The sequence below is a fragment of the Bombina bombina genome, chromosome 6 (genome assembly GCF_027579735.1).
Source record: "Bombina bombina isolate aBomBom1 chromosome 6, aBomBom1.pri, whole genome shotgun sequence".
NCBI classification, from domain to species: domain Eukaryota; kingdom Metazoa; phylum Chordata; class Amphibia; order Anura; family Bombinatoridae; genus Bombina; species Bombina bombina.
In genome coordinates this window covers 151,947,572-151,972,683 of record NC_069504.1, presented here as the reverse complement: position 1 = coordinate 151,972,683, position 25,112 = coordinate 151,947,572, and the positions used below count along the sequence as shown (strand labels likewise).

Genomic DNA, 25,112 nt, shown 5'->3' with positions numbered 1-25,112 from the left:
AGGTAACGTGAAAGGTTAATGTTTGCTCTAGTATAAGGATTACCCTTACACCTGACACATCCCACCCCTGATCCCTCCCAAGCAGCTCTCTACCCCCCACTGGTTAAAAACCTCTAAGGTACTTACTAGCAGACAGTCTGCCAGCATGCAGTTTTAAGGCTTTTTTTTTATTATTATTATTATTTCACTGTAGTGTTAATTTCCCAACCCTCCCACCTCCATGATCACTTCCAAACAGCTCTCTAACCTTCCCCCTCTCACTAGTTGCATCCATATGTACATCCGTGTATTAGGTACAAAGTTTATATAAATTGTATTATGTTTTTTTAAATTATTTATTATTAAAAAAAAAAAAAGTTATCTGTAGTGTCAGTGGACAATATATATATATACAGGTAGCCCTCAATTTACGCCGGAGTTAGGTTCCAGGAGGAATGGTTGTAAATCGAAACCCTGTTTATAATGTAAATCAATGGGAGTTAGGTTCCAGGCCCCTCTCACAATTGTCATAAGTAACACCTAATACATTATTTTTAAAGCTTTGAAATTAAGACTTTAAATGCTAAATAGCATTATAAACCTAATAATATAGATTGTATCATCATCAAACTAAGTTTAATGAACAAAAACATTTGCTAACAGCATCTAATTAAATAATCACACAACAGACTGCATCATCATCAAACAAAAACATTTTTTTACTTGCATTTTTCTGCAATCAGTTCTCTACATTGTTAGCATGTTGGATAATATTGGGTCTGCACCTATTCTATGCATTTCAATCTGCAGTGATTAATAAGCAGCTAGGCACCCTCACCTCAAGCAGCTGACAGGAATATAATAGGGAAGTGGCTGCTAAATCTTGTTGCTCGAAAGCTAATGTCTGCTCTATATACACTGATCAATTTCAGTCTGTTAAGTTGCATAACTTTGCTGCAAAACAAGTGGACAGCTCCACATACTATTTTAATTAGTGCACTGCTTTTCAATAGCAGTCACATGACTGAAAAAAAACAGAATTTATGCTTACCTGATAAATTACTTTCTCTTGCGGTGTATACAGTCCACGGATTCATCCTTACTTGTGGGATATTCTCATTCCCTACAGGAAGTGGCAAAGAGAGCACACAGCAAAGCTGTCCATATAGCTCCCCCTCTGGCTCCGCCCCCCAGTCATTCGACCGACGGTTAGGAGAAAAAGTAGAAACCATAGGGTGCAGTGGTGACTGTAGTTTAAACAAGAAATTTTAACCTGACTTAATTGCCAGGGTGGGCCGTGGACTGGATACAACGCAAGAGAAAGTAATTTATCAGGTAAGCATAAATTCTGTTTTCTCTTGCAAGGTGTATCCAGTCCACGGATTCATCCTTACTTGTGGGATACCAATACCAAAGCTTTAGGACACGGATGAAGGGAGGGAACAAGACAGGTAACCTAAACGGAAGGCACCACTGCTTGCAAAACCTTTCTCCCAAAAATAGCCTCCGAAGAAGCAAAAGTATTGAATTTGTAAAATTTGGCAAAAGTATGCAGTGAAGACCAAGTCGCTGCCTTACAAATCTGTTCAACAGAAGCCTCATTCTTGAAAGCCCAAGTGGAAGCCACAGCTCTGGTGGAATGAGCTGTAATTCGTTCAGGAGGCTGCTGCCCAGCAGTCTCATAAGCCAATCGGATGATGCTTTTCAACCAGAAGGAAAGAGAGGTAGCAGTCGCTTTCTGACCTCTCCTCTTACCGGAATAGATAACAAACAAAGATGATGTTTGTCTGAAATCCTTAGTTGCTTGTAAATAGAATTTCAAAGCACGAACCACATCAAGATTGTGTAAAAGACGTTCCTTCTTAGAAGCTGGATTAGGACACAGGGAAGGAACATTGATTTCCTGGTTAATGTTCTTATTAGAAATAACTTTAGGAAGAAAACCAGGTTTGGTACGCAAAACTACCTTATCTGCATGGTACACCAGATAGGGTGAATTACACTGCAAAGCAGACAATTCTGATACTCTTCAAGCAGAAGATAACAGAATTTATGCATACCTGATAAATTACTTTCTCCAACGGTGTGTCCGGTCCACGGCGTCATCCTTACTTGTGGGAATATCTCTTCCCCAACAGGAAATGGCAAAGAGTCCCAGCAAAGCTGGCCATATAGTCCCTCCTAGGCTCCGCCCACCCCAGTCATTCGACCGACGGACAGGAGGAAAATATATAGGAGAAACCATATGGTACCGTGGTGACTGTAGTCAGAGAAAATAATTCATCAGACCTGATTAAAAAAACAGGGCGGGCCGTGGACTGGACACACCGTTGGAAAAAGTAATTTATCAGGTAAGCATAAATTCTGTTTTCTCCAACATTGGTGTGTCCGGTCCACGGCGTCATCCTTACTTGTGGGAACCAATACCAAAGCTTTAGGACACGGATGAAGGGAGGGAGCAAATCAGGTCACCTAAACTGAAGGCACCACGGCTTGCAAAACCTTTCTCCCAAAAATAGCCTCTGAAGAAGCAAAAGTATCAAATTTGTAAAATTTGGCAAAAGTGTGCAGTGAAGACCAAGTCGCTGCCTTACATATCTGGTCAACAGAAGCCTCGTTCTTGAAGGCCCATGTGGAAGCTACAGCCCTAGTGGAGTGAGCTATGATTCTTTCAGGAGGCTGCCGTCCGGCAGTCTCGTAAGCCAATCGGATGATGCTTTTAAGCCAAAAGGAAAGAGAGGTAGAAGTCGCTTTTTGACCTCTCCTCTTACCAGAATAGACAACAAACAAAGAAGATGTTTGTCTGAAATCTTTTGTAGCCTCTAAATAGAATTTTAGAGCACGGACTACGTCCAAATTGTGTAACAAACGTTCCTTCTTTGAAACTGGATTCGGACATAAAGAAGGAACAACTATCTCCTGGTTAATATTCTTGTTAGAAACAACCTTTGGAAGAAAACCAGGCTTAGTACGCAAAACCACCTTATCTGCATGGAACACCAGATAAGGCGGAGAACACTGCAAAGCAGATAACTCAGAAACTCTTCTAGCAGAAGAAATAGCAACTAAAAACTAAACTTTCCAAGATAGTAACTTAATATCTATGGAATGTAAAGGTTCAAACGGAACCCCTTGAAGAACTGAAAGAACTAGATTTAGACTCCAGGGAGGAGTCAAAGGTCTGTAAACAGGCTTGATCCTAGCCAGAGCCTGAACAAATGCTTGAACATCTGGCACAGCTGCCAGTCTTTTGTGTAGTAAGACAGATAAAGCAGAGATCTGTCCCTTTAGAGAACTTGCAGATAATCCTTTCTCCAAACCTTCTTGTAGAAAGGAGAGAATCTTAGGGATTTTTATCTTATTCCATGGGAATCCTTTGGATTCACACCAACAGATATATTTTTTCCATATCTTATGGTAAATCTTTCTAGTTACTGGTTTTCTGGCCTGAACCAGAGTATCTATCACAGAATCTGAAAACCCACGCTTTGAAAGAATTAAGCGTTCAATCTCCAAGCCGTCAGCTGGAGGGAGACCAGATTTGGATGTTCGAATGGACCCTGAACAAGAAGGTCCTGTCTCAAAGGTAGCTTCCATGGTGGAACCGATGACATATTCACCAGGTCTGCATACCAAGTCCTGCGTGGCCACGCAGGAGCTATCAAGATCACCGAGGCCCTCTCCTGTTTGATCCTGGCTACCAGCCTGGGAATGAGAGGAAACGGTGGAAACACATAAGCTAGGTTGAAGGTCCAAGGTGCTACTAGTGCATCTACTAGAGTCGCCTTGGGATCCCTGGATCTGGACCCGTAACACGGAACCTTGAAGTTCTGACGAGACGCCATCAGATCCATGTCTGGAATGCCCCATAATTGAGTCAGTTGGGCAAAGATCTCCGGATGGAGTTCCCACTCCCCCGGATGGAAAGTCTGACGACTCAGATAATCCGCTTCCCAGTTTTCCACACCTGGGATGTGGATCGCAGATAGATGGCAGGAGTGTTCCTCCGCCCATTGTATTATTTTGGTCACTTCTTTCATCGCTAGGGAACTCCTTGTTCCCCCCTGATGATTGATATATACGCAACAGTCGTCATGTTGTCTGATTGAAATCTTATGAATCTGGCCTTTGCTAGTAGAGGCCAAGCCCTGAGAGCATTGAAAATCGCTCTTAGTTCCAGAATGTTTATCGGGAGAAGAGACTCTTCCCGAGACCATAGTCCCTGAGTCTTCAGGGATTCCCAGACCGCGCCCCAGCCCACTAGACTGGCGTCGGTCGTGACAATGACCCACTCTGGTCTGCGGAAGCTCATTCCCTTGGATAGATGGTCCAGGGTCAGCCACCAACGGAGTGAATCTCTGGTCTTCTGATCTACTTGAATCATTGGAGACAAGTCTGTATAGTCCCCATTCCACTGTTTGAGCATGCACAGTTGTAATGGTCTTAGATGAATTCGTGCAAAAGGAACTATGTCCATTGCTGCAACCATCAACCCTACTACTTCCATGCACTGAGCTATGGAAGGACGTGGAACAGAATAAGGAACTTGACAAGCGCTTAGAAGCTTTGATTTTCTGACCTCTGTCAGAAAAATCCTCATTTCTAAGGAATCTATTATTGTTCCCAAGAAGGGAACTCTTGTTGACGGAGACAGAGAACTTTTTTCTACGTTCACCTTCCATCCGTGCGATCTGAGAAAGGCCAGAACAATGCCTGTATGAGCCTTTGCTTTTGACAGGGACGACGCTTGTATTAGAATGTCGTCCAGGTATGGTACTACTGCAATGCCCCTCGGCCTTAGAACCGCTAGAAGGGACCCGAGTACCTTTGTGAAAATCCTTGGAGCAGTGGCTAACCCGAATGGGAGGGCCACGAACTGGTAATGTTTGTCCAGAAAGGCGAACCTTAGGAACTGATGATGTTCTTTGTGGATAGGAATATGTAGGTACGCATCCTTTAGATCCACGGTAGTCATAAATTGACCTTCCTGGATAGTGGGTAGAATCGTTCGAATGGTTTCCATTTTGAACGATGGTACCCTGAGAAATTTGTTTAGGATCTTCAGATCCAAAATTGGTCTGAATGTTCCCTCTTTTTTGGGAACTACGAACAGATTTGAATAAAATCCCATTCCCTGTTCTTTTATTGGGACAGGGTGTATCACTCCCATTTTTAACAGGTCTTCTACACAATGTAAGAACGCCTGTCTCTTTATTTGGTTTGAGGATAAGTGAGACATGTGGAACCTTCCCCTTGGGGGTAGTTCCCTGAATTCCAGAAGATAACCCTGAGAAACTATTTCTAGTGCCCAGGGATCCTGAACATCTCTTGCCCAAGCCTGAGCAAAGAGAGAGAGTCTGCCCCCTACTAGATCCGGTCCCGGATCGGGGGCTACTCCTTCATGCTGTCTTGTTAGCAGCAGCAGGCTTCTTGACCTGCTTACCCTTGTTCCAGCCCTGCATAGGTTTCCAGGCTGGTTTGGGCTGTGAGGCATTACCCTCTTGCTTAGAGGATGCAGAATTCGAGGCCGGTCTGTTCCTGAAATTGCGAAAGGAACGAAAATTAGACTTATTCTTGGCCTTGAACGGCCTATCTTGTGGAAGGGCATGGCCCTTTCCCCCAGTGATGTCTGAGATAATCTCTTTCAATTCTGGTCCGAAGAGAGTTTTACCTTTGAAAGGGATGTTAAGCAATTTTGTCTTGGATGATACATCCGCTGACCAAGACTTTAGCCAAAGCGCTCTACGCGCCACAATTGCAAACCCTGAATTTTTCGCCGCTAATTTAGCTAATTGCAAGACGGCATCTAAAATAAAAGAGTTAGCCAACTTAAGTGCGTGAACTCTGTCCATAACCTCCTCATATGGAGTCTCTCTACCGAGCAACTTTTCTAGTTCCTCGAACCAGAACCACGCTGCAGTAGTGACAGGAACAATGCACGAAATGGGTTGTAGAAGGTAACCTTGCTGTACAAAAATCTTTTTAAGCAAACCATCCAATTTTTTATCCATAGGATCTTTGAAAGCACAACTATCCTCGATAGGAATAGTAGTGCGCTTGTTTAAAGTAGAAACTGCCCCCTCGACCTTAGGGACTGTCTGCCATAAGACCTTTCTGGGGTCGACCATAGGAAATAATTTCTTAAATATAGGAGGGGGAACAAAAGGTATACCGGGCTTCTCCCACTCCTTATTCACTATGTCCGCCACCCGCTTGGGTATAGGAAAAGCGTCGGGGTGCACCGGAACCTCTAGGAACTTGTCCATTTTGCATAATTTCTCTGGAATGACCAAGTTGTCACAATCATCCAGAGTAGATAACACCTCCTTAAGCAGTGCGCGGAGATGTTCTAATTTAAATTTAAATGTCACAACATCAGGTTCAGCTTGTTGAGAAATTTTTACTGAATCTGAAATTTCCCCATCTGACAAAACCTCCCTCATGGCCACTTCAGATTGGTGTGAGGGTATGACAGAACAATTATCATCAGCGCCCTCCTGCTCTTCAGTGTTTAAGACAGAGCAATCGCGCTTTCTCTGATATGCAGGCATTTTGGATAAAATATTTGCTATGGAGTTATCCATTACAGCCGTCAATTGTTGCATGGTAATAAGCATTGGCGCGCTAGATGTACTAGGGGCCTCCTGCGTGGGCAAAACTGGTGTAGATACAGTAGGAGATGATGTAGTATCACGTCTACTCCCCTCATCTGAGGAATCATCTTGGGCAATTTCATTATCTGTGGCAGTACTGTCCTTACTTTGTTTGGACGCTATGGCACAATTATCACACAAATTTAAATGGGGAGACACATTGGCTTTCATACATATAGAACATAGCTTATCCGAAGGCACAGACATGTTAAACAGGCTTAAACTTGTTAATAAAGCACAAAAAACGTTTTAAAACAAAACCGTTACTGTCTCTTTAAATTTTAAACAGAAACACTTTATTACTGAATATGTGAAAAACTATGAAGGAATTGTTCAAAAATTACCAAAATTTCACCACAGTGTCTTAAAGCATTAAGAGTATTGCACACCAAATTTCAGAGCTTTAACCCTTAAAATAACGGAACCGGAGCCGTTTACAAATTTAACCCCTATACAGTCCCAGCTACAGCTTTTGCTGAGATCTAACCAAGCCCAGAGGGGAATACGATACCAAATGACGCCTTCTAGGAACTTTTCCAGCTATTTTCAGGTCCTCACACATGCATCTGCATGTCTTGCTCTCAAAAACAACTGCGCAGTAAAGGCGCGAAAATGAGGCTCAGCCTACAACTGGGAAGGCCCTCCTGACTGGAAAAGGTGTCTAACATAGTGCCTGCCGTTAAAAAACGTTCCCCAAGCTTATAAATGTGAAATATCATCATAAACATGTATAAAATGCCCAAATAAAGCAATCGATTTTGCCCATAAAAGTGTCTACCAGTTTTATAGCCCATATTAAGCCCTTTATTCTGTTTGAGACTAAGAAAATGGCTTACCGGTCCCCATGAGGGGAAATGACAGCCTTCCAGCATTACACAGTCTTGTTAGAAAAATGGCTAGTCATACCTTAAGCAGAAAAGTCTGCTAACTGTTTCCCCCAACTGAAGTTACTTCATCTCAACAGTCCTATGTGGAAACAGCAATCGATTTTAGTTACTGTCTGCTAAAATCATCTTCCTCTCACAAACAGAAATCTTCATCTTTTTCTGTTTCAGAGTAAATAGTACATACCAGCACTATTTTAAAATAACAAACACTTGATAGAAGAATAAAAAACTACATTTAAACACCAAAAACTCTTAACCATCTCCGTGGAGATGTTGCCTGTGCAACGGCAAAGAGAATGACTGGGGTGGGCGGAGCCTAGGAGGGACTATATGGCCAGCTTTGCTGGGACTCTTTGCCATTTCCTGTTGGGGAAGAGATATTCCCACAAGTAAGGATGACGCCGTGGACCGGACACACCAATGTTGGAGAAATAGCTACCAAAAACAAAACTTTCCAAGATAATAACTTAATATCTATGGAGTGTAAAGGTTCAAACGGAACCCCTTGAAGAACTGAAAGAACTAAATTTAGACTCCATGGAGGAGCCACAGGTTTATAGACAGGCTTGATTCTGACTAAGGCCTGTGCAAACGGTTGAACATCTGGTACTTCTGCCAGACGCTTGTGTAAAAGGATAGACAGGGCGGATATCTGTCCCTTTAAGGAACTACCTGACAAACCTTTCTCCAATCCTTCTTGGAGAAAAGACAATATCCTTGGATTCCTAATCTTACTCCACGAGTAACCCTTGGATTCACATCAACAAAGATATTTCCGCCATATCTTATGGTAAATTTTCCTGGTGACAGGCTTTCTAGCTTGTATTAGAGTATCTATGACTGATTCAGAGAACCCACGCTTGGATAGAATTAAGCGTTCAATCTCCAAGCAGTCAGCTGCAGAGAAACTAGATTTGGATGCTTGAATGGACCATGTATTAGAAGATCCTGCCTCATTGGCAGTGTCCATGGTGGGACAGATGACATGTCCACTAGGTCTGCATACCAAGTCCTGCGTGGCCACGCAGGCGCTATCAGAATCACAGAGGCCTTCTCCTGCTTGATTCTGGCTACCAGCCGAGGGAGAAGGGGAAACGGTGGAAAGACATAAGCCAGATTGAAGGACCAAGGCGCTACTAGAGCATCTATCAATGCCGCCTTGGGGTCCCTGGACCTGGATCCGTAAAGAGGAAGTTTGGTGTTCTGACGGGACGCCATCAGATCCAACTCTGGAATGCCCCATAGCTGGGTCAGCTTAGCAAAAACCTCCGGGTGGAGTTCCCACTCCCCCGGGTGAAAAGTCTGACGACTTAGGAAATCCGCTTCCCAGTTGTCTACTCCTGGGATGTGAATTGCAGATAGATGGCAAGAGTGATCCTCCGCCCACCTGATTATCTTGGTTACTTCCTTCATCGCTAAGGAACTCTTTGTTCCTCCCTGATGATTGATGTATGCTACAGTCGTGATGTTGTCTGACTGAAATCTGATGAATTTGGCTGCCGCTAGCTGAGGCTATGCCTGGAGCGTGTTGAATATCGCTCTCAGTTCCAAAATGTTTATCGGCAGAAGAGACTCTTGCCGAGACCATAGGCCCTGAGCTTTCAGGGAGCCCCAGACCGCGCCCCAGCCTAACAGACTGGCGTCGGTCGTTACAATGATCCACTCCGGTCTGCGGAAGCACATTCCCTGAGACAGGTGATCCTGAGACAACCACCAGAGAAGAGAATCTCTGGTTTTCTGGTCCAGTTGGATTTGAGGAGACAAATCTGCATAATCCCCATTCCACTGTTTGAGCATGCACAATTGCAGTGGCCTGAGATGAATTCGAACAAAAGGGACTACGTCCATTGCTGCTACCATTAATCCGATTACCTCCATGCACTGAGCTACAGATGGCCGAGGAATGAAATGAAGAGCTCGGCAAGAACTTAAAAGCTTTAACCTTCTGACCTCCGTCAGAAATATTTTCATTTCTACCGAGTCTATTAATGTTCCCAGAAAGGGAACCCTTGTGAGCGGGGACAGAGAACTTTTTTCGGTGTTCACCTTCCACCCGTGAAACCTTAGAAAGGCCAGAACAATATCTGTATGAGCCTTGGCTCTGGGAAAAGACGACGCCTGTATTAAGATGTCGTCCAGATAAGGTGCTACTGCAATGCCCTGCGGTCTTAGTACCGCTAGAAGGGACCCTAGCACTTTTGTGAAAATTCTGGGAGCGGTGGCCAACCCGAAAGGAAGGGCCACGAACTGGTAATGCTTGTCCAGAAAAGTGAACCTTAGGAAATGATGGTGATCTTTGTGGATAGGAATATGAAGGAACGCATCCTTTAGATCCACGGTAGTCATATATTGACCTTCCTGGATCATCGGTAAAATTGTCCGAATGGTATCCATTTTGAATGATGGAACTCTGAGGAATTTGTTTAAAATTTTTAGATCCAGGATTGGCCTGAAAGTTCCTTCCTTTTTGGGAACCACAAACAGGTTTTAGTAAAAACCCAGTCCTTTTTCTGTAATTGGAACTGGACATATCACTCCCATCTTGAGTAGATCTTCTACACAGCGTAAGAACGCCTCTTTCTTTGTCTGGTCTGTAGACAGACGAGAAATGTGGAACCTTCCCCTTGGAGGGGAGTCCTTGAATTCTAGAAGATATCCCTGAGCAACGATCTCTAGTGCCCAGGGATCGGAAACATCTCTTGCCCAAGCCTGAGCAAAGAGAGAGAGTCTGCCCCCTACCAGATCCGGTCCCGGATCGGGGGCTAACCCTTCATGCTGTCTTAGTAGCAGCCGCAGGCTTTTTGGCCTGTTTACCCTTGTTCCAGCCCTGCAAAGGTTTCCAGGTTGCCTTGGGCTGTGAAGCGTTACCCTCTTGCTTAGCGGTTGCAAAGGTTGAAGCAGGACCGCTCCTGAAGTTGCGAAAGGAACGAAAATTAGCCTTGTTTTTAGCCTTAAAAGGCCTATCTTGCGGGAGGGCATGGCCCTTTCCCCCAGTGATATCCGAAATAATCTCTTTCAACTCGGGCCCGAAAAGGGTCTTTGCCTTGAAAGGAATATTTAGTAATTTTGTTTTGGACGACACGTCGGCCGACCATGATTTGAGCCAAAGCGCTCTGCGTGCCATGATGGCAAAACCAGAATTTTTCGCCGCTAACTTAGCTAATTGCAAAGCGGCATCTGTGATAAAAGAATTAGCCAGCTTTAGAGCATTAATTCTATCCATGATTTCGTCATATGAAGTCTCCCTCTGGAGCGACTCCTCCAGCGCCTCAAACCAAAAAGCCGCTGCAGTAGTTACAGGAATAATGCAGGCAATAGGTTGGAGAAAGAAACCTTGTTGAACAAATATTTTCTTTAGTAAACCTAATTTTTTATCCATAGGATCTTTGAAAGCACAACTGTCTTCAATTGGTATGGTTGTGCGCTTGGCTAGTGTTGAAACTGCCCCCTCTACCTTAGGGACCGTCTGCCACGCGTCCCGCCTGGGATCAGTTATGGGGCACATTTTCTTAAAGATAGGGGGGGAACAAAAGGTACACCTGGTCTTTCCCACTCCCTAGCAACAATATCCGCCACCCTCTTAGGGATCGGGAACGCATCAGTGTATACAGGGACTTCTAGATATTTGTCAATTTTACACAATTTCTCTGGGACCACCATAGGGTCACAATCATCCAGAGTTGATAAGACCTCCCTAAGCAGTACACGGAGGTGTTCCAATTTAAATTTAAATGCTAGTGAATCTGATTCTGCCCGCTGAGAAACTTTTCCTTAGTCAGAAATTTCTCCCTCAGACATTACATCCCTCGCCCCTACTTCAGAGTGTTGTGAGAAAAACAGGAAAAAAGTAGAATGGAACAGCACCTTCTGTGAAATGGGTGCTCGTGTAGACCGGTGAACTGCCTATTCACCTATCAGGAGTCACAAAGATGATAATGTCCACAGCACTCCAAATAGTAAATTCTTTTATTTCAGGACACAATAAAACAGCAACGTTTCGGGATTAATTTCCCTTAATCATGCATGGGTTAATACTGTGATGTGTGAACTTTTATACCCTGTGTATTGGCGCCAAATGGCAATTTTTTCATCACTTAATGCCTCTCTGACACCATCTAGTGGTGACCACATGTATAACTATACAACATTAAAACAGATATATTAAAAACAAAGAAAGAGTTACAAAATTGTTACACTATTGGTACAGAATAATGCTACATGTATAAAACATATTATGTGTGTACATACTGTGTATCTTATTCGAAATTAACCGCTTATTGAGGGTTTTCTACGTTTATCTCAATTTTACTTTTTTACAGGTATACAGACATATCCAACTCTTTATTTAACCCTTTAGGAATCATGGTTTCCAATTTATGTATCCACCAAGATTCTCTTTGTTTGAGAACTCTCTCCCTGTCCTGCCCGTTTCTCTGAGTTTTTACATGATCTATGACTTGCCACCTCATCTGGCTAATGTTGTGCCCTTTTGTAATAAAATGGCTTGACACTGGTGCTTCAGTATTACCACAACGTATATTAGAGAGATGTTGGCTCATTCTGTCTTTCACCTTGCGAGTAGTCTCGCCAATATAGAACAAAGAACATGGGCATTTAATAAGGTATACCACGTGGGTGGTATCACATGTATAATAGCCATTGATTTCGTATTTTGTACCTTTATATGGGTGGTGAAAATTTTTTCCTTTTATTATAGAACTGCAACTCATGCAATTAAGACAGGGATATGAGCCCAAGTTTTTCTTGGTGATGCAGGACTGTATACTAATTTTACTAGGGCCCACATCAGATTTTACCAAGTGGTCCCTTAAGTTTTTTACTCTCCTGTGAGCTATGAGTGGGGGGTTCTTGAATATGGATACCTTCTCATTGCAGTCCCTCAGCACATGCCAATGCTTACGTATGCTTTTTGAAACTTCTTTGCTGAGTGGACTGTATTGAGAAATGAATACCATTCTATTATCCTTATCTTTAGGGTTACTCATTACTTGTTTTCTTTGAAAAATATCAATTTTCTTTTCTTCAATTAATTTCGAATAAGATACACAGTATGTACACACATAATATGTTTTATACATGTAGCATTATTCTGTACCAATAGTGTAACAATTTTGTAACTCTTTCTTTGTTTTTAATATATCTGTTTTAATGTTGTATAGTTATACATGTGGTCACCACTAGATGGTGTCAGAGAGGCATTAAGTGATGAAAAAATTGCCATTTGGCGCCAATACACAGGGTATAAAAGTTCACACATCACAGTATTAACCCATGCATGATTAAGGGAAATTAATCCCGAAACATTGCTGTTTTATTGTGTCCTGAAATAAAAGAATTTACTATTTGGAGTGCTGTGGACATTATCATCAGAGTGTTGTGAGGGTACATCAGATAAACGTCCCAAAGCTTCCGACTGCTCCTCATCTGTTCTTAAAACAGAGCTATCGCGCTTTTTAGGGAAAACTGGCAGTTTGGATAGGAAGGCCACAAGGGAATTATCCATGACTGCCGCCAGTTGTTGCAATGTAATAGGTGCCAATGCACTAGAGGTGCTAGGTATCGCTTGAGCGGGCGTAACTGGTGATGACACATGGGGAGAGGAAGGCGGACTATCCTCATTACCTTCAGTCAAAGAATCATCTAGGGCTATATTTTTAAGTGACACAATATGATCTTTAAAGTGTATAGACACATTAGTGCACTTGGGACACATTTTGAGTGGGGGTTCCACCATGGCTTCTGAACACATAGAGCAAGGCTTTTCCTTAGTGTCAGACATGTTTAACCGATTAGTATTATACACAAGCAGGCTTGGAAAAACACTTTATCAAGTAAAAAATACAATTTGCAATAAATGGTACTGTGCCTTTAACCCCTTAATGACCACAATGTACCCTTTATGTCACTGGTTGTTAAGGGTTTTTTCAGGACATAATAGGACAAGTCTAGGCTTTGTGGAATAGAGCAGGCTTTGTGGAATAGAGCAGTGTTAACGCTGGTTGCAAGACTGCGCTACAAAACAATCAAGTCCCAAAAAAAGGCCAGTGACATACAGGGTACGTCGCTGGTCCTTAAGGGGTTAAGAAATAAAAGCGCACACAATTTTACAAAACGGTGAAAAATGAACCAAATCTCTTGAAATTTTTACAGTATGTGCCTAATGCTTCGATATGATTGCACAGCAAGTTTCAGCCTGATTAACCCTTTAATGCCCAAACCGGAGCCGCCTAAAGCAAACAACCGGTTAATAAACTACAGCACCTTGCCACAGCAGCCTGCTGTGGCCCTACCTTCCCTTAAGGATTGGATTTACGAAAATCAAGCCTCCTGAAGTCCTCAAGCAGTCTCTGGACCCATGTGAAGCAGCATGTAAGGAAATCTGTCAGAACAAACTGCGCAACTGAGGCGCGAAATTAGGCCCCTCCCACTCCACTCCGGAGCTGTGGGGCCTTTGTGGAATAAAACCCCAAATAAACACACCAAAGTGCTTAAAAAGTGTCAATAAAGAGTATTTTGCTAAATAAAATAATCGATTGCCCTGCAAAAGTGATAACCAGTCTATTGAGCCCTCTTAAATAAGCCTCTAGTTCTATACTAAGTCTCAGAACATGGCTTACCCTTCCCACATGGGGAATCTTGTCAGTCTTCTAGCATTATCTTGTCTTGACTAGAAAAAAGATGACTGAAACATACCTCAAAGCAGTTAAGCCTGCAAACTGTTCCCCCCAACTGAAGTTTTCTGGTACTCCTCAGTCCTGTGTGGGAACAGCAATGGATTTTAGTTACAACATGCTAAAATCATTTTCCTCTCAGCAGAATTCTTCATCATATTTCTGCCAGAGAGTAAATAGCACAAACCGGTACTATTTAAAATTAACAAACTTTTGATTGAAGATATAAAACTACAAATCTAACACCACATTCACTTTACCCTCCCGTGGAGATGCTACTTGTTAGAGCGACAAAGAGAATGACTGGGGGGCGGAGCCAGAGGTGGAGCTATATGGACAGCTTTGCTGTGTGCTCTCTTTGCCACTTCCTGTAGGGAATGAGAATATCCCACAAGTAAGGATGAATCCGTGGACTGGATACACCTTGCAAGAGAAAGGTTGTTATTGAACCGGCGTAAATCAAGGGCCACCTGTAATATATATATATATATATATATATATATATATATATATATATATATATATATATATATATATATATATATATATATATATATATGTAAATATTTATATGCATAGGAAATTAGCACATCTAGGCAAGAATCTCTGCTTGCTTTTTCCCAGAAATACCTTATATACAATGTTACCAATGCACAAGAGAACTCTGGGTAAGATATGCAAATTAGATATGCAAATTCTCAGTTTTTTTGCTTCAAAATACTGTTTTAACACAGCTTTCCTTTTAACAGGATTATTGCAGCAAACCAGAAATCACTCACTAGACAGCCTGTTTCGTTCTTTTTGGAACTCATCAGTAGGAGATAGATTTCTGGTTGCTGCATTGGTAAAGCTATTTTCAAGGTTAAACTAAAATTCATTAAAATTATGTGTGGATTAAAAGACTGAAATTAAAATCTTCCATGTCTCAAAACTAAATCAATGTAAATATTTGCATAGGAAATTAGCACAAGAATCCCCGCTTGCTTTTTCCCAGAAATACCCCATATACAATGTTATCAATGCACAAGAGAATTCTGGATAAGATATGCAAATTAGATATGCAAATTCTCATTTTTTTTGCTTCAAAATACTGTTTTAACACAGCTATCCTTTTAAAAGGATTATTGCAGCAAACCAGAAATCCCTCACTAGACAGCCTGTTTCGTTCTTTTTGGAACTCATCAGTAGGAGATAGATTTCTGGTTGCTGCATTGGTAAAGCTATTTTCAAGGTTAAACCAAAATTCATTAAAATTATGGGGGGAGATAAAAAACTGAAATTAAAATCCTCCATGTCTCAAAATTAAATAAATGTAAATATTTGCATAGGAAATTAGCACATCTAGAATCCCCGCTTGCTTTTTCCCAGAAATACCTCATATACAATGTTACCAATGCACAAGAGAATTCTGGGTAAGATATGCAAATTCTCCGATTTTTGCTTCAAGCAAGCAGGGATTCTTGCCTAGATGTGCTCATTTCCTATGCAAATATTTACATTGATTTAATTTTGAGACATATATGTGTGTATATATATAATAAGATGGAATAAGTATGAAATCTCTCAAATAGTAAATTTGAGCATGCTCATCTTATCACTGAATACATTGTGTGCATTCCAAATCTTAAGTCAGACATGAGATGCCTTGCTAATTACATACCAGGATTCAGCTTAAACCTTTCCTCCCCTGCCCGCTTAATATGTTAAATTGTACCTTTTGTTCAATACGTTTGGTCAGTTAGTGAAGAATGGCTTTAAAACTCAGGAAAGTAATAATTAACATTTACTGGATGATCAAATGTTAGACCACCAACCTCTGTTGTAGACGAAATTCTGCACTATTTTCAGATAAGCTAACAGAATTTCAAAGAGAAGCATATGCCAACAGACATGTGATAATTTAACACAATGGGTCACTGAATTTTGTTTGAAGCTTGATTGGGTTCAGGAAAAGTTTCTGGCTGAGGAGATGACTAAATGTCACCTGGGTGTGAATTGTCCCCTGCGAAGTTTCCAATATGCAGCCCCAGACAAATTAGCATTGCAAGTCTCTGTATGACATTAAAAAAAGAATGAATCTTGCAAAAGGAATTGTGCCTAATCTTCATGTAAGTGTAAGACTCGAAGGGCCAATCCATGCTAAGCTTCCGTTGTGCGTTTCCAATTTCACAATGATTAGACTAAAAAGGGGTGGGACTATATTGCAAAATATAATAATATCAAGCAAGAGAGAAAAAGAGGACTCTGCTGCTGAATTTTTGACTGACAAAACTGCTGCCGTGCGATCCAGTCTATTATAAAGCAACCTGGGCCTAATTTTTATCCATCTTGCAAAAATTACCTCTTTTAATTGATGAGGTGAGATTGGATTTATTGGAGAAACTCTGGAAGCTAAAACATTGATTTGTTTATTTGGTGATGTATGATCGTTCTATGTTTTAATATTTAAATCAAAGGCATTCTAAGACTATAGTCAAATTGCAGTTAGTAATTTTAAAAGGACAATTTGTATTTTAGACTCATATTGACAGTCCTGTGTAGTCTTAACTAGTCATTATTGCTAAATAATTTATTTATTAGACAGGGTTTTATACTCCAGATTTCAGAAGTCAGTTATTATAGTGAATTATTTCAGAACTGTACATAAACTGGTTATTGTGATTATATCCCTGGTAGTTATTAATCATAGTAAGTGAGTAATCAATTGAACTAGAGTTATTGGTTAATAACAGAAGATTCTGGTATTTCATTGTGGTATGTTAATGCAATTCAATTGTGAATAACGTTAATTCTAAAGATATATTTGGTTTGCTTTGTAAAGAATATTGTAACAATTTAAGCCTGCATAGTTTTGATTCATATCTGGTTTTCTATAAATATAATTTGATGAGTCTATAAATTTTAACTAATACAAAGAACTTAGGAATTTACAATAATTTTATCGTTTTGTATATGCATTTTATTGGGGGTTTATTTTAAAAGGATAATTATTAAATATATTGTATTATAACCCGGACATATACTGACAGTAGTGATCCCCCCTCCCAGCAATCATCAATAGTGCACCCCCTCACCTCTGTCATAACACTTTTCTTTAGCATAGGAAACTCATCCCTCCACCTTGCTTGCCAACTATTTTAAATAAAATGTGTTGCTACATATTTTGTAATAATTATAGCCTCTTCTTTTTGCCTGGTATTTCGGGCTGGGCTGACCATGTTAGGTGGGATTAGATGATATACTTAAGGAACGTTCTCTGTGAAAAGCACAAGCTACTCCCAGGTGGTAATCAGATCATAGAACAACCCATTGAGCTGTTGTTCATTCCTGGCAGATTGCTTCTCTTTCTGCATGTATTTGTATTATCACCCTGGGGAAAGTACCATTTACAGTAATTTCTTTACTCCAGGCAGAAATGAGTAATGTACAAAAGAACCTTAGATCTATTACAGCATGGATGAGAGAACCTTTTCCAGAGTTACATGAAAATGCTATGATCCTTAGTACACAGTACTGTATAGTTAGACAAATTGAAACATGTTCTGACTTAAATGTCACAAATCACAAATTTTAGCATTTTCATCTAACTCTGGGAAAAGTTCTCTCACACATGATGTAACAGAGCTAAGATTTTTTCTTATAATTACCATGTCCTTTACTACTTAAAATCAAAGAATGTGAGGTTGAAAGGTGCCACTTCATTGGTTGATTTCATATGGAATGGCCCATAACCAAAGGCGACACTGACCACTACAGACATTGATCTGATATGCATTGGGCATTTACCGTAATTTATTTGAGATATAATTGTCAAGTAAATACAATTTATATAGCGATGTATGGAATACAAAATGTTAGCAGCCAGAACAATAATTTTTAGGGCTGCAACTAACGATTATTTTCATAATCGATTAATCGGCCGATTATTTTTTCGATTAATCGACTAAAAAAATATTTTTATTTTATTCCTGTATTTAAAATAGATTCCACATACTTAGTGTTACAAATATAAAACTTCAAACTTAACGTTAACACAACTGTTTGTCCAATTTGTAAGGAGCAGAGCACATTTTTATAATTAAGCAAAACAAAACCACAAACTTTTTGAAGAGGTAGAGCAAGAAAGAGGTAGACTATCACTGGCTATAACATTTTGTTAGGATCTTTGCATTGAAATGCAAAAATGTCAACATACCGACATGCTCCTGGCTGAGGCTCTCTTTTTGCAAGCTATTTTGCCTGCAGCACAGAAGAGGCGCTCAGATGGTGTTGAGGTGCCTGAGATGCATAAGAAGGGTTTTGTCAAGGTGGGATATTTAGCTCCACCAATGCAAAGTGATTTCTTCCTTGGCATTGGGCCTCTTGCTAAAGTAAATCTGGACTTCATTCTAACATAAAAATATCTTACACTTCTATATGCTATGGTAAAATAAGGTTAGGGAAAACAATATCTAGTCCGCTCTTAAAATAACAAATATATACTTAGAGGTCGAATCTGGTACAAATCACAATTTATTAAAAATAAAAAAAATAACAAGCCCATCACTATATCATGCAAAGCATAGTCCCAAATCACCTGATTTAATATAAACAATCCAAATTATGACTTATTATTTCTGGGTTGCACATAAGCCAGGAGTAGTTGTATACTTAAAATGAAACATACTATCCTGAAAAAGTGAAAAGTAAACGTCTGTAGCCGTTATTTAGGCTAAGGACAGAAACATAAAACACAATACCATGTGCAGGAGTTCATCAGAGTGAAGCATCTGGTGCTGTGTGCAAACCAACTAATCGATTATGAGATTCGTTGACAACTATTTTCATAATCGATTATTTCGATTAGTTGTTGCACCTCTAATAATTTTAGGAGTGATAGCTCTCAGGTTCCATTGATTTGTCAATTCCTAATGTAATACACATTACTTTACTTTCTTGAAAAACATTACCCAAATGTGTTTATGATCGAGCAACAGTAAAACATCTATACTGCCAAATCCATCCAAACTCAACAAAACATTAACTTTGAGACAAAATACTGTTGTGTCAATTCAGCATGTTCTCTTCTAGCAATGATATTGCAATTATGCATTAGCCTACTAAGCACTACCCTTCATCAGATAACAACTTCCCCTTTTTAAACACCAATGAAAACTGTATGCATACAAATAAGCCCTATCAAAACATTTTTTCCCTGCATTACTTAATCTAGCAATAACAATGTTCAAAACCATTGCTTTACTTTTACTGGCCATAAACAATTTTAGGTTACTATACAAATAAATCTGTTTTAAAACATGTGTTAAGTCACTGTGGTAAGCAACAGTATAGCATGTGACATTGCTGATGAGGTCTCGAAGAGACAAGACCAGGCAGCCCAAAGAACTCTCAAAGGGATATGAAACCCATTTTTTTTTCCTTTCATGATTCAGGTATAGAATGCAATTTTAAATAGCTTTCTAATTTACTTCTATTATCATTGTTTCTTCATGCTCGGTACATTTTGTTGAAAAGCAGGTATGCATGCTTAAGTGCCAGCCCATTTCTGGAGCACAATATGGCAGCAGTTTTGCAATAACATTAGATGGCAGCACTATTTTCTGCCATGTAATGCTCTAGTCTAGACACATACCTAGGTATCTCTTAAACACAGAGTATCACGGTAACAAAGTAAAATGTGATAAAATAAGTAAATTGGGAACTGCTTTGTAAATGGTGTCTGTGTCTGAATCATAAAAACAGAATTTATGCTTACCTGATAAATTACTTTCTCCAACGGTGTGTCCGGTCCACGGCGTCATCCTTACTTGTGGGATATTCTCCTCCCCAACAGGAAATGGCAAAGAGCCCAGCAAAGCTGGCCATATAGTCCCTCCTAGGCTCCGCCTACCCCAGTCATTCGACCGACGGACAGGAGGAAATATATATAGGAGAAACCATATGGTAACGTGGTGACTGTAGTTAGAGAAAATAATTAATCAGACCTGATTAAAAAACCAGGGCGGGCCGTGGACCGGACACACCGTTGGAGAAAGTAATTTATCAGGTAAGCATAAATTCTGTTTTCTCCAACATAGGTGTGTCCGGTCCACGGCGTCATCCTTACTTGTGGGAACCAATACCAAAGCTTTAGGACACGGATGAAGGGAGGGAGCAAATCAGGTCACCCAAACGGAAGGCACCACGGCTTGCAAAACCTTTCTCCCAAAAATAGCCTCCGAAGAAGCAAAAGTATAAAATTTGTAAAATTTGGCAAAAGAGTGCAGTGAAGACCAAGTCGCTGCCTTACATATCTGGTCAACAGGAGCCTCGTTCTTGAAGGCCCATGTGGAAGCCACAGCCCTAATGGAGTGAGCTGTGATACTTTCAGGAGGCTGCCGTCCGGCAGTCTCAAAAGCCAAACTGATAATGCTTTTAAGCCAAAAGGAAAGAGAGGTAGAAGTTGCTTTTTTACCTCTCCTTTTACCAGAATAAACAACAAACGAAGAAGATGTTTGTCTGAAATCTTCAGTAGCCTCTAAATAGAATTTTAGAGCACGGACTACGTCCAAATTGTGTAACAAACGTTCCTTCTCTGAAACTGGATTCGGACACAAAGAAGGTACAACTATCTCCTGGTTAATATTTTTGTTGGAAACAACCTTCGGAAGAAAACCAGGCTCAGTACGCAAAACCACCTTATCTGCATGGAACAGATAGGGCGGAGAATACTGCAGAGCAGATAACTCAGAAACTCTTCTAGCAGAAGAAATTGCAACTTTCCACGATAATAACTTAATATCTACGGAATGTAAGGGTTCAAACGGAACCCCTTGAAGAACTGAAAGAACTAGATTAAGACTCCAGGGAGGAGTCAAAGGTCTGTAAACAGGCTTGATTCTAACCAGAGCCTGAACAAACGCTTAAACGTCTGGCACAGCTGCCAGCCTTTTGTGAAGTAAAACAGATAAAGCAGAGATCTGTCCCTTCAGAGAACTTGCAGATAATCCTTTCTCCAAACCTCTTGTAGAAAGGAAAGAATCTTAGGAATTTTTATCTTGTTCCATGGGAATCCTTTAGATTCACACCAACAGATATATTTTTTCCATATTTTATGGTAAATTTTTCTAGTTACAGGCTTTCTAGCCTGAATAAGAGTATCTATTACAGAATCTGAAAACCCACGCTTTGATAGAATCAAGCGTTCAATCTCCAAGCAGTCAGTTGGAGTGAGGCCAGATTCGGATGTTCGAACGGACCTTGAACAAGAAGGTCCCGTCTCAAAGGTAGCTTCCATGGTGGAGCCGATGACATAGTCACCAGGTCTGCATACCAAGTCCTGCGTGGCCACGCAGGAACTATCAAGATCACCGAAGCCCTCTCCTGATTGATCCTGGCTACCAGCCTGGGAATGAGAGGAAACGGTGGGAATACATAAGCTAGGTTGAAGATCCAAGGTGCTACTATTGTATCCACTAGAGTCGCCTTGGGATCCCTGGATTTGGACCCGTAACAAGGGACCTTGAAGTTCTGACGAGAGGCCATCAGATCCATGTCTGGAATGCCCCATAATTGAGTTATTTGGGCAAAGATTTCCGGATGGAGTTCCCACTCCCCCGGATGCTCCTCCATCACCAGGGAACTCCTTGTTCCCCCCTGATGGTTGATATATGCAACAGTCGTCATGTTGTCTGATTGACACCTTATGAATTTGGCCTTTGCTAGTCGAGGCCAAGCCTTGAGAGCATTGAATATCGCTCTCAGTTCCAGAATGTTTATCGGGAGAAGAGAGTCTTCCCGAGACCATAGACCCTGAGCTTTCAGGGGTTCCCAGACCGCGCCCCAGCCCACCAGACTGGCGTCGGTCGTGACAATGACCCACTCTGGTCTGCGGAAGCTCATTCCCTGTGACAGGTTGTCCAGGGTCAGCCACCAACGGAGTGATTCTCTGGTCCTTTGATCTACTTGGATCGTCGGAGACAAGTCTGTATAATCCCCATTCCACTGTCTGAGCATGCACAGTTGTAATGGTCTTAGATGAATTCGTGCAAAAGGAACTATGTCCATTGCCGCAACCATCAAACCTATTACTTCCATGCACTGCGCTATGGAAGGAAGAAGAACAGAATGAAGTACCTGACAAGAGCTTAGAAGTTTGATTTTCTGGCCTCTGTCAGAAAAATCTTCATTTCTAAGGAAACTATTATTGTTCCCAAGAAGGGAACTCTTGTTGACGGGGACAGAGAACATTTTTCTATGTTCACTTTCCACCTGTGAGATCTGAGAAAAGCTAGGACAATGTCCGTATGAGCCCTTGCTTTTGGCAGAGACGACACTTGAATCAGGATGTCGTCCAAGTAAGGTACTACTGCAATGCCCCTTGGTCTTAGCACCGCTAGAAGGGACCCTAGTACCTTTGTGAAAATCCTTGGAGCAGTGGCTAATCCGAATGGAAGTGCCACAAACTGGTAATGCTTGTCCAGAAAGGCGAACCTTAGGAACCGAAGATGTTCCTTGTGGATAGGAATATGTAGGTACGCATCCTTTAAATCCACCGTGGTCATGAATTGACCTTCCTGGATGGTAGGAAGGATCGTTCGAATGGTTTCCATTTTGAACGATGAAACCCTTAGAAACTTGTTTAGAATCTTGAGATCTAAAATTGGTCTGAATGTTCCCTCTTTTTTGGGAACTATGAACAGGTTGGAGTAAAACCCCATCCCTTGTTCTCCTAATGGAACAGGATGAATCACTCCCATTCTTAACAGGTCTTCTACACAATGTAAGAATGCCTGTCTTTTTATTTGGTTCGAAGATAATTGAGACCTGTGGAACCTTCCCCTTGGGGGTAGTTCCCTGAATTCCAGGAGATAACCTTGAGAAACTATTTCTAGCGCCCAAGGATCCTGAATATCTCTTGCCCAAGCCTGAGCAAAGAGAGAAAGTCTGCCCCCCACCAGATCCGGTCCCGGATCGGGGGCCAACACTTCATGCTGTTTTGGTAGCAGTGGCAGGTTTCTTGGCCTGCTTACCCTTGTTCCAGCCTTGCATCGGTCTCCAGGCTGGCTTGGTTTGAGAAGTATTACCCTCTTACTTAGAGGGTGTAGAATTTGAGGCTGGTCCGTTTCTACGAAAGGGACGAAAATTTGACTTTCCCCCAGTGATGTCTGAAATAATCTCTTTCAAGTCAGGGCCAAACAGTGTTTTACCCTTGAAAGGGATGTTAAGCAATTTGGTCTTGGAGGACACATCCGCTGACCAAGACCTTAGCCAAAGCGCTCTGCGCGCCACGATAGCAAACCCTGAATTATTCGCCGCTAATCTAGCTAATTGCAAAGCGGCATCTAAAATAAAAGAGTTAGCCAATTTAAGTGCTTGAACTCTGTCCATAACCTCCTCATACGAAGATTCTTTATTGAGCGACTTTTCTAGTTCTTCGAACCAGAAACACGCAGCTGTAGTGACAAGAACAATGCATGAAATTGGTTGTAGAAGGCAACCTTGCTGAACAAACATCTTTTTAAGCAAACCCTCTAACTTTTTGTCCATAGGATCTTGAAAGCACAACTATCTTCTATAGGAATAGTAGTGCGTTTGTTTAGAGTAGAAACCGCCCCCTCGACCTTGGGGACTGTCTGCCATAAGTCCCTTCTGGGGTCGACTATAGGAAATAATTACTTAAATATAGGGGGAGGAACAAAAAGGAATGCCGGGCCTTTCCCACTCCTTATTTACTATGTCCGCCACCCGCTTGGGTATAGGAAAAACATCAGGGGACACCGGAACCTCTAGGAACTTGTCCATCTTACATAATTTCTTTGGAATGACCAAATTGTCACAATCATCCAGAGTAGATAATACCTCCTTAAGTAGTGCGTGGAGATGTTCTAATTTAAAATTTAAATGTTACAACATCAGGTTCAGCTTGTTGAGAAATTTTCCCTGAATCTGAAATTTCTCCCTCAGACAAAACCTCCCTCCTGGCCCCTTCAGATTGGTGTGAGGGCATGTCAGAACAGTTATCATCAGCGTCCTCTTGCTCTTCAGTGTTTAAAACAGAGCAATCGCGCTTTCTCTGATAAGTAGGCATTTTGGATAAAATGTTTGCAATAGAATTATCCATTACAGCCGTTAATTGTTGCATGGTAATAAGTATTGGCGCACTAGATGTACTAGGGCCTCTTGTGTGGGCAAAACTGGTGTAGACACAGAAGGGGATGATGCAGTACCATGCTTACTCCCCTCATTTGAGGAATCATCATGGGCAATATCATTATCTATGGCATTATTGTCCCTACTTTGTTTGGACACTATGACACAATTATCACATATATTTAAATGGGGAGAAACCTTGGCTTTCATACATATAGAACATCGTTATCTGATGGTTCAGACATGTTAAACAGGCTTAAACTTGTCAACAAAGCACAAAAAACGTTTTACAATAAAACCGTTACTGTCACTTTAAATTTTAAACTGAACACACTTTATTACTGAATATGTGAAAAAGTATGAAGGAATTGTTCAAAATTCACCAAAATTTCACCACAGTATCTTAAAGCCTTAAAAGTATTGCACACCAAATTTGAAAGCTTTAACCCTTAAAATAACGGAACCGGAGCCGTTTTTACATTTAACCCCTATACAGTCCCAGGTATCTGCTTTGCTGAGACCCAACCAAGCCCAGAGGGGAATACGATACCAAATGATGCCTTCTATAAGCTTTTTCAGTGGTTCTTAGCTCCTCACACATGCATCTGCATGCCTTGCTTTCCAAAAACAACTGCGCGAAAATGAGGCTCTGCCTATGACTAGAAAAGGCCCCCAGTGAAAAAGGTGTTCAATACAGTGCCTGCCGTTTTTTTAAAACAATCCCCAAGATTATAATAACTATTAATAGTTATAATCTGCCAAATATGCTT

At 41.1% G+C, this 25,112-nt stretch overlaps 1 protein-coding gene across 1 annotated transcript in view; it reads right to left on the bottom strand.

Annotated features, from left to right (window-relative positions):
* The window catches only part of TUBGCP6 (tubulin gamma complex associated protein 6), a 379,035-nt gene that overhangs the window by 327,561 nt on the left and 26,362 nt on the right, over nt 1-25,112 (bottom strand). The window lies entirely within an intron of this gene.